The 15,251-nt window shown below is 43.1% G+C and overlaps 1 long non-coding RNA gene across 1 annotated transcript; it reads right to left on the reverse strand.

The window, feature by feature from the left end:
- Positions 1 to 13,331: 13,331 nt before the first annotated feature.
- Positions 13,332 to 14,068, reverse strand: LOC138188981 (uncharacterized). Its single transcript, XR_011175779.1, has 2 exons — positions 13,969 to 14,068; positions 13,332 to 13,875 (listed from the first exon to the last, which is right to left on the reverse strand). It is a non-coding gene; the product is annotated as an uncharacterized LOC138188981 (long non-coding RNA).
- Between the last annotated feature and the right edge of the window lie 1,183 nt (positions 14,069 to 15,251).

Here is a 15,251-nt window from a genome sequence, read left to right on the forward strand (position 1 = left end):
AATTTTGTCCGGCGTGGGAGGGCACACGCCGTATTCTGCGACTAGCAATTGGAGAGCGATTAGACCCTTCGTCAGTTGTGAAAGCGGTGCTGAAGGGGCAACAAGAGTTCCTCGTAGTTCGCTCATATTGCGAAGGCGTAATGCTCGTAAAGGAGCGAACAGAGCGGGAGAGGGTGAGAACATCCCACCCTTGCAGGGTTCCGCGCCGAAAAGCTCGTTGTAAGTTAAGCAAAAATACGATAAATCTAACGAAGTGTTTATTTCAGGAAGAGATTAGGGTGATGTAATAGGTCATTGAGGTGATCATAGGAGTTGTGTGACGAGCTCTTAAATAATTCTGAAAATTGACGATATCCGGATAATACAGTTCTTCAAATTCATAATTCTGAAAATATACTATATAGGTCATGGAATGATTACAATAAGGATGAAAATATACCTATTATCATTTTCACGCATTTGGATATTCAATATTGATCAGTATATTAAAAATGCCCAAAATATTCAAAGTGAAGTATTCGTTAAGAAATTGAAAGGGTGAAACAAATCTTTATTTAGATATTATTTCTTTAATTATATTCATAAAAATCTTCAACCTATCGATCGGAATTTCCAATTACCATCAACTTTTTCCTAACTTTCGTTCGGTTTGTTAACAGAAAGCTAAGAATTCGCCTGATGTCAGATAGAATCTTCAGTCTATCGATTACGTGGAAGCTTCTAGAAATTCATTTGCATTGTCATTAGTTATAAATAGAACTACAGTATCTGAGGCTTGGCTTTTGATATCGAAGTAAATGGGTGGATGTATGTTAAATAACATGTGGTGGACGGTGAGACGTGTTGTTGGTTAAATTAATAATGAGACGAGTTAATTTTCGCTAACTATATTTACAGATATTTTAAAATCTAGAATACAAAGTTAATCGCAAGCGTTGCTCGCTCGATGATATTTGTTATAAGATTGCGCGATACTGCGATACTGATACTAATTGTTATGCTGATTCGCTAGACTGATTTGTTATACTTATTCGTTCGACTGATGATCTCGATGACTCTATACTGATATTGATTCGCGCGACTGACTGACTTCTGGAGAACATGGTCGTCTATTTATACTGGTCGACGGGGGTATCGAAAGGTTTGAACTTGTCGACGGTTGTAGGTTGCACGTAGCAGCGAAATTGCTTTGTTCAGAGTTTGTTTATTACATTATGTGCGTCGTACAGTGTTAATCCTCTGTGGCAAAACAACTATGTGAGGCATCTTCGGATCGAAACGGCCTAAGACGCATATGTCGTTACATCATCCCCCTACCGGTAATAACATTTTTTTGTTTAACGAACTCGAGCGCTTATCAGAAACCTGCTTGAAACCGATCAGGAAATTGGACGTGCCTGCCCGCGCGCGGGATGTATTTATTTCGTGTATTCTTGTCGCTCGTACTTGTCTGTTCCTCACTTCGTTCGATTTGAACTTCAAGCGGTATTGTTAAGTTGCGATTTTACGCTTTGTTGTTCAATATTGTCGTTTACAAGGAAGGCGGGTTTTAGCCGGTCTGTAGAGACTATTACATTATTATTATTTATTTTTATCGTGAAGTTCTTTTTCCACGGTGTAATACCCTGTATGGCCCGTTGTAAGGTGGTTGGAGGAGACTACGGACCGTCGTTTCGCAGGAATACATAGGGTGATCTTGCGAGTTCGCGGAAAATGAACACGTTTTTCGTACCATGTCGATTGACCGGTTGCGGCTTCGTTTCTTCAATCCGCTCTTAAGCCGGCTCGCGTATTCGGAGGTCGTTTGTCGAGCTGTTGGTACCAAAAACTCCCCAGGTAATCGTATTCCTGTGCCATAGATCATTTTGGCAGCCGTTGCATTCAGGTCCTCTTTAAAGGCTGTTCGAATACTCAAGAGTACGATCGGCAATATTTCGACCCAGTTGCACGTATCATGGAATTTGATTGCCGCTATCAGCTGACGATGTAGGCGCTCTACCTCCCGTTGGACGCGGGATGATTGGCCGTCGTGCGTAAATGCCTGATTCCGAGCAACCGGCATAATTCTTGAAATAGTTGCGACTCGAATTAACGTCCTTGATCAGTTGTTATTTTCGCTGGTACGTCAAAACGAGTTATCCACGTTGAAACGAGGGTTGAAGCAACGCTTGACGCCTCCATGTCGGCTATATGTAGTATTGTTTTGGGTCATCGCGAGAAACGGTCGATACTCGTCAGACAATATCGATATCCTTTCGAATATTGCGTCACGACAATTTCAACGTGATTGTGTTGTTATCAAAGATCCCACTTAATTTGGTCCAGTGTGATAAAATACTGACACCTAAATGTAGCTTAGAAAGTAAATGTGAAACGTCTGTATATGTGTACCTATCGCAATTGTCAGAACGTTTGTCGTCCAAGGATTAATCCTTTCACTGTGGATTAAGATGACTATGCGCTGTAATAACTGTGTTGTAGAAGTTAACAAAAATTATTTTATATGGATTTGAAGTATACCGATTTCGCTATTGGTTAGAACAGAAAATACATAATCGCCCATGTGTCGCAACAAGTCTAAGCCTTAACAGTTTATGTCGTCGTTAAAAAAGTTTGAAAGCAGTTTAAACATCAGAGTATAACGTACAAATAGAACGATAATTCGAACAAAACCATCGTTCATGATAAAAGCGCCTCGTCGATAAGGCGTTAATCGACTTGTAGATCTCTCTCGGGGCTCATTTTCTCCGCTATCGCCGTTCAATTTCGCGGTCCGTAAGATCGTCGTCGTATCACTATCTTACAGCTTCCTTCAAGAACCGTGCCCGTTTCACCGTCGAGTTCATTTAGTTCAGCCTGGTCAACAGGTGGACCACCTTATCGGGAGACTCGAAGCAAGGTTGACTTTAACAGGTGTGTTCCAAGAAATAGAATCTTGGACACGTACAGGATGTTTCTAAAGTCGCGTCGAGCAGCTCGTAAGAGATGGGATATTTCTCTGCTTCGTGGGCAGCAAGGTCATAAGAAGTAGGATGTATCGAAACTTAGGTTTTTTTTTTAATTGATTTCGACGTTTTTATTCGGATTTTTATTACCATTTCGTTAGTTCAGAAGAGAACTGAGGTGTTTAGTTGGTCGTGTATTGGGATTTTGGTGATTCAGAAGGATATTTTGATATTTAAGAAGCATAGGAGGTAAATTTAGTGATTCTGTTGAGGTGAAAAAGATGTTTCCGAGCACTCGCCCTGACATGCGGGCCTCCAGACGGGCGGCAATGACACTTTCGAAGATCTTGCCCACGTCATTCGATAGGCACACCATTACGTTATAACATATAACGATATATGGAATAATGGTATAACGTATAACGCTACATAGTATTACGTATATAACGCATAACGTTATATGGTATTACGTTATAGCGTATAAAGTTATATAGTAATACGTTATAACGTATAACGTTATATAGTATTATGTTATAACGTATAACGTTCTATAGTATTACGTTATAACGTATAATGTTATGTAGCATTAGAGTATAACGCATAACGTTATATAATATTATATAATAACGTATGATGATATATGGAATGATGCTATAATATATAACGTTATATAGTATTTCGTTATAACGTGTTACGCAATATAGTATTACGGTATAACGTATTACAGCATATAGTATTACCGTATATAGTATCACGGTATGTAGTATTACGCTATATAGTAATACTTTCTAACGTATTACGGTATAAAGTATCACGTCATATATTATTGCGTAATATAGTACGTTCTACAGCATTACGTTCTATAGTATTACGTTGCGTAGTATTACTATATATTTTATTATATTATAATGTATTACGCTATATAGGATTACGTTGTATTTTATTACGTTATATTGTTTCACGTTTTGCACTTGCTACAGATACTGGGCAGAAGGCGAACGTTACCATGATCGTCGACTAGTATGAACATAGGCATAGTGGGCATATCGAAGGGTGACAAAGGGAAACAAGTGGATCAACACAGCAGTTGTCCGTACCCACTCATTAGGATTCGCGAGTCGCAATTTCTGAAGAAGTCTTCAGTCAAAAAAGTAAACAAACACTTGCACGATGCACCGTGTATTCACTTGGCAGCTTTTGCGTTCTACACCTCAGTTATATTGTATATCTTATATTATATTAAGTCATATTGTGTTACGCTATATCATATTACCTTATATTATATTACGTTACATTATATCATAAACCATTATATTATGTTACGTTAAAATGTATTCTGTTATATGTTATTACTTTATAATGTATAACGTTATATAGTAGTACGGTATAATGTATTGTGTTATATAATATTACGTTTAAACGTATTACGCTATAATGTATTACATTATATTATATTACGTTATGTAGTATTACGTTATATAGTATTATGTTATAACGTAGAACGTCATATAGTATTACGTTATAACGTAGAACGTCATATAGTATTACGTTATAACGTATAACGATATATGGAATAATGGTATAACGTATGACGTTATATCGTATTGCGTTGTAACGTATGACGTTATATACTATTGCGCTTTAACGTATTATATTATATAGAATAATGGCGTAACAAATAACGTTATATAGTATTACGTTGTAACGTATGACGATATATAGAATGATGGTATGACGCATTATGTTATGTAGTATTACAGTATAACGTCCGACGACGAGGAGTCACATGAAAGAACGAATCGCCGAGGAGGACGGGACCAGCGCACAGCAGCAACATCGGAGTCACGAGGCTCGTGGAAGCAACAAGGCTGTCCGCGTTGGAGGAGGAACACGTAGCCCTTCGTCAAGAATTATGTAGAAGGGCTGCTTGCGCTTACGTGTGTCCGCGGTGCACTGACCCGGCGTCCGGGTCCGGCCGCCCTCTGCGGGAGGTGAGTGGAGGGTGGTAAAATCTAAGAAGCAGAGGTAGAAGAAGAAGCAGAAGAAGACAGCCGCCGCTGGAGGAGAGACGGCGAGAAAAGGGGCGACTGTGGCTCCACCGGTGAGAGGAGGTCAGCAGCAACCCAAAGCAAGGACGACAGGCGCGCCGAAATCGAGCGCCGCCGCAACAAACATAGGACCGTCGTAGGCATCGAAGATAGCCAAGCTCCTTCGTACACCGCGAACATCCGCGGTGACTCTAACGCTGAGCGAGGGAGCAAAGATGTCGTATGCCGATGTATTAACAACGGCCAGGCAGAACATCCCTCTTACCGAGATCGGCGCAGGGTCTGTAGATATGAAGAAGACCATGACCGGCGACACTATGATAAGGTTTCTTGGAGACAAGGACAGTGAGAAGGTGTCACTGCTCGCGACGCGTCTGGCCAAGGTGCTAGACCCGATCATGGTAAGAGTCGCGGCGCCAACGAGGATGGCGGAGCTTCGAGTGATCCGGATAGACATCTCGGTTAAGAAGGAGGAACTGCGGCAAGCACTGGCCTCGACGGCCAGTCGAGAGATCGGAGAGAAGTCGGAGAGATCGGCGCCTCCAGAGGCGGCCTCGGGTCGGCGTGGATAAAGTGCTCGGTGGCTGGAGCCCGGCAATTATTCCAGGCAGAAATAGTTGCCCTGGGCTGGTCAACTGCGAGGGTCATAGCCATTCCGAAGCGGTCCCTGCAGTGCTACAGGTGCTTGGAGTTGGGCACGTGGTGCGTGTCCACCGTGGATCGAGGACACCTGTGCTACAGGTGCGCTGGAAGTGGACATCGCGCCAGAGGCTGTCCTGCCTCTGCACCTAAATGCCCCCTGTGTGAGTCTCTCGGGGCACCCGCCGACCACAGGATGGGCGGGGCGGCATACGCTCCCTCGAAAGTCAAGAGGAGGCGACCCATCCGCGAGCCAGCTGCGGAAAGGATCCAAGGGAGCACCGTCAAAGCAGCAGCGGTAGATGGCCGGGAGGAGGCCATGGAGCTGACCGAATAAATTCGGTCGGCTCGGGGAAGGATGCTGACCGATTGGGCTGCGGACCTTGGGCTCCTACTGGCAAAGAGGGGTTCGGCGAGCACTTGCGTGGCGTGGAGAGGATCGTCGGTGGTCGACGTAACATGGGCTACCTCCGAGATGTATAGGAAGATCTACGACTGGAGAGTGGCCGAGGGGGTTGAAACTCTATCCGACCACCTCTACATACTGATGGAGGTGGCCCTCGAGGCTACACAGGCTTGCAGCGCCCGACGAGGAGCGAACCGTTCCCGCCCACCACCAAGATGGCGTCTCAAAGAGAGAGACAAGGAGATGCTACGGGCGGCGGCCATCGTTTCTGCCTGGAGCTAGGACGCCCGAGGGAGAACCACCCTTAGAAGCGTCGACGAGGAGATGGAAGACCTCCGAAGATACATGAGCGCGGCGTGTGACGCCTCGATGCCACGCTCCGTTCCGGGTGGTAGACGCGAACGCGGAGTATATCGGTGGACTCCAGAGATCGCGAAGATGCGAGCGAGTTGCGTTCGGGCCCGCAGAAGATTCTTAAGGGCCGTCGTCGTTGGCGGACACGCGACGAAGAAGAGATCTCCCGCTGCTACGAGGCCTACAGAAAGTCGAGACGCACTCTCCAGTGGGAGATCAAGATCGCGAAAGCTTGGTCCTGAATGAAGCTGATCAAAGCGGTCGAATCCGATCTTACAAAGTAGCGACGAAGAAGTTGCGACCTTCGGCCCCTCCGCTGACCGCGAATATGGATCCGGTGTTGCTGGCCAACGTCATCGGAACTCTGTTCCCACCGGAAGATAGGGACGCGAGGCAATCAGTGCTACCCTCCTCCTCCGACGACGAGGCGGTGACGACGACGGAGTGGAGCGAAGAGCTGCGAGTCACCGAAGAGGAGTTCTTCGAAGCTATAAAGAGGATGGCATTATTCCGCGACGTGGCACCGGATCCGGATGGAATTCCAGGCCGAGTTTGGGTGGAGTCGATCGACACCATGGCTCCCCGCCTGCGACGTCTGTTCACCAAATGCCTAAAGGAGAGCGTCGATCCCCGGACATGGCGGACGGCGAGATTGGTCCTGTTGCGGAAAGAGGGTCGTCCGCTGGACTCGCTGTCCGCGTACAGGCCGATATGCCTGCTCGACGAGCTGGGCAAGCTATTCGAAAGGATAATTGCCGCCCATATGACGGAGAGGATGCCTGGATGGCACGACAGCCAATACGGACTTCGCCGAGGCCGCTCGACGGTGGACGCGGTGAGACGAGTGAGGTCCATAGCCGAAGACATGGTTTCCCAAGAAGGGATGATGGCGTTGGCGATCTCTCTTGACGTCACGAATGCCTTCAACTCCGTTCCCTGGGCCAGGATAGTGGAGGTTTGATATTTCAGCAACAGCGGTAGGTGAATCACCTACATCGGGAAAAACGGGGAAGAAAGAAGACCGGTTGAGCGTGGCGTTCCGCAGGGTTTGGTGCTGGGACCAACCCTGTGTATCACGGCCTACGACTCCGTCCTTCGATGACCTATGCCCCTGAGCACAGGCACGGTATGCTATGCCGACAATACCTTGGTCCTGGCCGGGGGACGCTGGTGGAACGAGACCGTGAACCTCACGGAGGATGCCGTGGCATGCGCCGTACACGCCATTCAGAGGCTCGGCTTGAGCGTGTCGCCGGCCAAATCCGAGCCCCATGGTTCTTCGATCACCGCCGCAGAGGAACCCCTCCTCCTGAACTGTCTGTGACCATTAACGGAGAAGAGGTCCCGGTGAGACGCCAGATGAAGTACCTGGGTCTCACCATAGATAGCTAATGGAGGTTCGGACCGCACTTTGACCTCCTGGTCCCGAGGGTGACAACCGCAGCCAACGCCTTATGCGGCCTACTACCGAACATCGGCGGAGCAAGATTGGGAGTTCGCCGATTCTACGAGGGAGTGGTCCGGTCCCGAATCCTTTACGGGGCTCCCGTATGGGCCGAAGACCTGATGGCGAGTCGCCGCAGCCTAATCTTGCTTAGGAGATTGCATAGTGAGGGGATATAGGACCATGTCCCACGCGGAGGCGACCGTGCTGGCGGCGTCTCCCCCGTTTGAGCTGCAGGCCCTTGCGCTCCGACGGGTGTATGAACACCTGAGGGGCCTGGGCTTGGACGGGTGTATGACGCCGCCGCCCGCCAAACAGTCCGCCCTAAACGTCCGGGAGGAGGCGAAGCTGGAGATTTGGGAACGATGGCGCTCTCAGCTGGTCGAGGAAGATGCTGTGCGGCCACACCGGGCTGTTTGCGTCGTGCTTCCCAAGTGGGAAGACTGGAGAGATCGTGGCGGGGTTCCGCTGACCTTTAGGATGACGCAGGTGTTCACTGGCCACGGAGTTTTCGGGGAGTACCTGCAAAGGATTCGGCGGAAGGTGGCCTCCACCTGTCACCACTGCGAGGAAGACGAGGACACAGCGCAACACACACTGGAGTTTTGTCATGTTTTGTTAGAAAAAGATGCTAGCCGCCCTCGAGGGAAAATTGCTAGTGGGAGACGCCGTTCGTTGAAAAAATAGGTCTCCCCTATCTTCCCATAGTTGCGACAAACACTGTTTGTCTGTTTGAAGGACTTTAGTTAACGAAATCTTAAGATTTATAACGGGCCCTCAGGCTAGCTGAACATGTACTGTGGAGACGCATCGACATCTGGCAATCATCTTACTCGAAGAATAGGGTCTGCGTGTGGCGAGCCACGGGACAGAAACCGTTGCAATGTTTACTGTCGCGTGCCGCCACAAATATTCCTTTTAAGGAGAGCTATAGAATTACTCCATACCTTTGTTAGACAAAGCGTTCATCCCTTGACCGCGGCTACGTTCGGCGACTGACTGTCGCCTCGAGCCCAAGCTCATTATCACAAATCTCGAACAATTACAATCGGATTGAATAACTAGAATTGTTTAATTATAGCTATAGTAGACTCTAGATTACAATGTTGCGGGATTATCCAAAATTCCAAAGGCTCCGGTGTTCTTTCATCTCCGACATATATAACGTTGCGTTGTATTATGTTATATTGTATTGCCTTATCTTCTATTACGTTATATAGTATTTCGTTTTATAGCATCACTGTATATATTGTTACAGTGTATGATATTACTTTATAATGTGTTGCGTTATTATGTATTACGTTATATATTATTACAGTGAACTCTGTAGTTTGTATTGGCGAAAGCGCTATTGTTTACAAATCGGCGGAATGAAAAATGGTGCTGCTACATCTTTTATTTCATCGGCAAAACGTTGTTTTATTTGGATTGTTGTGATTCTTTTGATGAAAATGGTACCGAAAATGAAAATAACCCCGAAATGTTCGATTCGTTGAAGATGGACTTCGTTCGGACATAACATTCTGAGATTAAACACGCGAGGCTTCTTTTCGCTCTAACATATACAACTTCCATCGTTTGCGAATTAGTCCAAGCGGATGCAGGCACCGCTACGAGGGTGTAATTAATTTCTAATTTCAATATTGTGTTGTATCTCAGTTGCTTTCTGTGTTCCTTATTGTTACGTTCGATTTATATAGAACGTATGATCCCAAATCAGGTACTTGCCGTCAATTTGTAAAAAATGATTGTTAACAAATTTTAAAATATGATGTAGAAGCTCGGAGCTTTGTTATTCTTACATTACGTGTATCCTAACGATCTTGATACTCCAAGGCAAAACAATAACATGATTTGAATTGTTCTCTAACTCATGTGCCGCTACAGAACTATCCAATCAAGATAAAAACTGGAAGGTAGCAACAGCTCACAAAAGGCGTAACATAATCCTAGACACAAGCGCTATCAAAATTTCCGATACAGAAACGCACCAGTGGTTACAAGACATCCCACTCCGAAATTCTTTCAGCTCACCGAAAAAAAGATGGAGATACGAGTTCAGAGGAAGAAATAACAACACATCGTTAAACCACCACCGATTTACAGTCATGCTCAAGTAACAGATACTCTTATTGAACTATTAAACAACACTGTCGGAACAGAAAACTGCAGTATAAAGCAATTAAAACTGGAACAAGTCAAAGTGCAAACAAGTACTCCAAAAATCTTTCGAAAAGTGACGCAAGTATTAAAGGAGAAAAACGCTGGGTATCATACATACCAGCTCAAAACAGAAAAGAACCACAAAGTAGTAATTAGAGTCCTACACCCAAGAACAAACACCAAAAATATATGCGAGGAACTAACAAAAATCTGACACCAAGTAAGAACAATAAATAATATAATCAAATACGATACAAAACAGCCATTGTTACTGTTTCTAATAGAACTCGAATACAAAACCAATAAAAAAGAAATCTTCGACATTACAAAAATCCTAGACACCATAGTAACAATTGAGCCACCTCGTTATAAAAAGGACTTACCGCAATGCATACGGTGTCAACAATACGTGTGTCAAATGTGCGAGAAACCACCTAACAACAAACTGTCCATACACAGGAAAGATAGACGAAGTAAAATGCTATAACTGTAATGGAAACCACCCAGCGAGCTATAATGGCTGCGAAGTCAGAAAACAACTACAACGTAAACTGTTTCCGCCGCTTCGAAGCAGAACATTCAGCAACTAGATATTACGGAATCAGATCCAAAACCAAACAATACAATACGTATCGAACACTAATCATACAAACACCAACACCTTTGGTAGCACTTGAAGTAAAAAGATACTTGTTTGGTCTGAAGGACCTTAACTATGAAAATGCCAAGATTTATGGAGGGCCCTTAAGATTATCGAGGGTACGCAATAAGGGTGTGTAGGTATCTGGCAGCCATCTTGCTCGCGGCGTGGAGTCTGCTTTGTGTAGAGAGCCGCCGGACGTAACAAGCGAATATATTTACGAAGGCGTTACCGAAATCAAGATTTCAATATCTACGACAATAATTAGTTCCGAAAAATAAGAATGATATTAAAAAGTAATTGTTTGTAAAGATTTCGTGTTTTAGGGAGAGTGTTGAAATAATACTCACTTCTAGGAAAACTACATAATCTCTAGGATTTAGTTTTCTTAGTCCTCGAAGCTATTGAGTATTGTTCAGCTGTAAATCAATTTGAAGGGCCTCTCAGCCTCATAGCCTTTTTTAGAAACATGCTATACACTGATGGTGCAGCGGAATATAAACTGGCCGGTTTCTCGTAATTATATATGTCGGGTTATGGTTGGAATTTTGGGCGCGTAACAGCTCTTCACGTGAATTAACCATTGTTTTACACAGCCGAGATTATATTTACACGTATACACAAGTCTACTACAAAGATTAACAAATAATAAGTCTAGTGAATAATAAGCTTAACAAATAATAAAGTTAGTGGATAATAAGTCGAACGAATAATAAGTCTAACAAATAATAAGTCTAATGAATAATAAGTTTAACGAATAGTAAGTTTAATGAATAGTATGATTTACGAATAATAAGTTTAATGAACGCTATTACCATTATTTTTGGGTTCAAACGAATCCACGGTCAGTGGGATAACTCTCTACTAAGCGTAAACTGATCTTAGGCACAAAGATACGATTGTTGAAAATGCTCGATGTGTCACTTTCCAAGGCAATCGCAAGAATGCCAGCCTCGTGGAGATTTTTCTCGCTGTACGATTGCATTTGTTTTTCTATACCCGTTTGGAAGCATCGAGAAGGTTCCAAACGCCGTTGCTAGGCAGTTTCTGTCTGGAGTTTGATTGTTAATACAATGTATGTCCCATTGTATCAGCGCCTCCGAGGCAACATCACACGTGGCTAGGCCCGCTCCCGAGGCCGCATGCCGCCACAACCACATTTCTCGGAAAACCCATACAACCACTCCAGACCTCCGTTAGGCAAAACGTGCATCCCGTGACCGTGGCTACGTTTACCAATTGTCACCTCGAACCCAATCTCGCTATCACAAATCTCGAACAATTACAGCTATGATAAAATCCAGGCTAGAGTACTAGAGGATGTTCTCAAAATTTCCAAGGAACGGCTTCGGCTTTCCTTTCATCTGCGACATATAAATACCCATAAGCACATGGCTTCGAAGCTCCATAGTAAAATAACGCTGCCAACGTGCGGATCTGGATTAGCATATACTGTATTTGTACTTATACTTACTCAAATATATTTCTATTATAAATTCATCCACGTATTTTCACTCTCTATTCCGAGATAAACCTCAACAGCTTTTGATGTACAAAAAAAAAAAAGAATATTTAGAAAAATATAAATGTGTGTAAAAATAAGAATGATATAATGTATGGTAGTAGTGTAATACTAAAACATTAATTTTTTCGACGCTTCAATTATAGATTATTGAAAATATATTGTTAAGGAAAGTAAAAAAGATTGGAAAAATAATAAAACCAACACCACACGGAGTTCCCAAGCGGTCACCCATCTAAGTACTATCCGTGCCCAGCGTTACTTAACTTTTGTGATCGGAAGAGAACGAGTGCTTTTTTTTTAACGTTTATTTAAACCAAGTTACAATTTTTAATACATATTGGGTATTCACAATAAACTATAAATTTCGATAAGATGTGTTAGGCAAAAGTACCGATACGCGACGGTACGACGTAGCCATACTATATTATGTGTCGGCGTTTTACAGTTTTTGTGTTTTAAATCTATTCTTTGGATTTAAGCCGCTGGGTAGCGGAGCTTTTTGTAATTTTGTTTTTGGTTGGTTTTTCTGTCCTGAAAACTTGGTCGCAAAACAGGACGCTTCGGTAGTCTACTTTTTGGGTGCTGTATAACTTTGGGAGAGGCGGGATAATAGGGAGGGGGCGGGGGAGGGGGATGTCAAATAGGTTTATTTACAATATTTACAAATATTTACAGTTACATCTGTGTTATACGGTGTCAGAGTTGTGTTCTGTCGGTTTAATGGTTTGCTCTCTTGTTTTATTATGGATTTGGAATCCACCAATTTTTCTTTGTGTTTTTTCTGCGTTTGTCTTTAGTGTCTTTCAGAGGGAGGGCCATGTTGTATCTCCACCTAGTGTCTGCGGTTTGTCCGTTTAAGTTTTCTTCGTAGAGTATAGTTTTGGTTCCTATTTTTCTTTTTATGTGATAAATTATTGGAATGTTATTTTGGTCTTGGAGGTAGTTTTTTTCGTCTAGGTATAGGAACGCTTCTGGGGGGATGTAGCCTGTTGCCAGAGTGTTTTTGTAATATGCGTCGTTTGGAAATAAGCAACTGAAGATTAAGCTGTTTTCTTTTATCTTTGCAGCTTGCGCGAAGTGGTTTCTTATTAGTTTTAAGATGTGACAGTCTATTCGGTGAATGTTGGCTAGGTCGTAGATTGTTTTGTTTTTGAAATATTTTTTGAATCCGCTGTGTTCGGATTTGTAAGTACTCAAGCAAGCTCTGATGCATTTTCTTTCGAATCTGCGAATTTTTTCCATTTGGGAGGCTGATATGTTGTACCAGATTGGGCAGCCGTAGGTTATGATCGGTCTGATTAGTGCTTGATAGCACAGGATTTTTACTTGGTTGTTGAGATGTTTGGAGTAGAATAATCTTTTTGTTCTCCAGAATGCTTTACTGGCTTTGGAGAGTTGGATTTGGATGTGCTGCTTATAGTTTAATTTATCGTCTATGTTTATACCTAGGTATTTTACGCAGTTTTTGTGTTGTATGAGTGCCCCTTTGTTTGCATTTTCTCTTAGTTGGAATTTTTTGCACTATTCTCTTTCTATTGGACCGATTTTGCTTGACTTGGGTTTAAACAGTATGGTTTCGCATTTGCTTGTGTTGGTTTTTAGTTTCCATGTGTTGTAATAATCATTAATTTTCTCAAAAGTTCTTGCAGTTCCGTTTTTATTGTTTTGGTTTTGCGGCCTGTTACGTAGATGATTAGGTCACTTAGGAAGACTATGGAGCGTTTATGGGTGGATGTATTGAGATTAAAGAGGTTTAGTAAGTCACTATTGTAAATACTGAAAAGTAACGGGGAATTTATTGTACCTTGTTGCAGACCGTTTTTTATGGAGAATTCTTTGCTTGATGTGTGTGAATCTTCGGTCATTACGAATGTTCTGTTTGTGATCATGTCCCAAACTATTTTGATTAGATATTTGGGAAAGTTTTTCTCGATTAATTTGTATATGAGACCTGGGATCCAGACTGTGTCGAAAGCTTTTTCGAGGTCTATTAAGCAGGCGGCTACTCGTTGTTTTGCGTTTAGCGCCCAGCAGATGTCCGACGTAAGTTTGTTTATCGCGTGAATTGTGGAGTGTTTGTGTCGGAAGCCAAATTGATTTTCTGGGATTATGTCATTTTTTGAGCAGAAGGAGGTGAGGGGGTTGTTTATGATTATTTCAAATACTTTGCTTATGTTGGGTAGGAGACTTATGGGTCGCAGGTTTGCGGGTGATGAGCCGTCTTTATCTTTTTTTTGTTATAGCTATCAATTTGGCTTTTTCCCATTTTTGGGGAAATATGTGTTGTTTAGTGCATTGTGGAAGAGTACTGTGTAGTACCATTTTATTTTGTTCGGTAGGCGCTTGAGTAAGACGTTTGGGATGCCGTCGAAGCCGGAGGATTTTTTGTTGTTTAGTTTGGAGAAGATTTTGTTTAGTTGATTGTAGTTTGTGAAGTAGTTTATTTCTGGTTTCGGTTGTTTGGGATTGTCTGCGGTGTTTTCGTTTGAGAATGTGCTGACTGTTTTGTTTAGCGTTATGTCTTGTTCCATTTCATTTTTGAGTTTGTTTGTTTCGGCGATGATAATTCTGTTTAGTTGTTCACGGCCCATGTGTTCGTTTTGTGTGTGTGTTTTGGAAAAGTGGGTGCCGATAATGTCTAGTTTTTCTGTTGTTTTAGCTATTATGAAGTTACCCTCGGTGTCTTTGATGGTGTTGAGTGTCGTTATACCTGCTTCTTGGATGAGGGAGGCTTTTTCTGGGGGCAATTTGAGAGGTGGGGTGGGGCTTTGTCCTTTTGGCCTGAAGATTTGATTTATTTGTGGGAACATGTTGGCTGTGTCGTTTTTGGAGATGTTTTTTATTTTGTTTGTCCAGTAATGGTTTGTGGAGCTTGCGAATTCTTGTCTCAGATGTGCTTTTATTTCGTATAGAAGGTACTTTAGAAATTCTAATTCTTCTCTTTTGTCGTAAGAATAGTAGAATTTTATATTGTTTACTTTGGAGAGTATGTAGCTTTTGTCTCGTTGTAGTTTTTTTATTTCATTGTTGATATAGAGCTCGCATGAATTTTTATGTTTTAGTATTGGCACTGATTTTTGGAGAGCG

Source organism: Bombus flavifrons, chromosome 18, assembly GCF_040668555.2.
Source record: "Bombus flavifrons isolate JBK064 chromosome 18, iyBomFlav1_principal, whole genome shotgun sequence".
NCBI lineage: Eukaryota > Metazoa > Arthropoda > Insecta > Hymenoptera > Apidae > Bombus > Bombus flavifrons.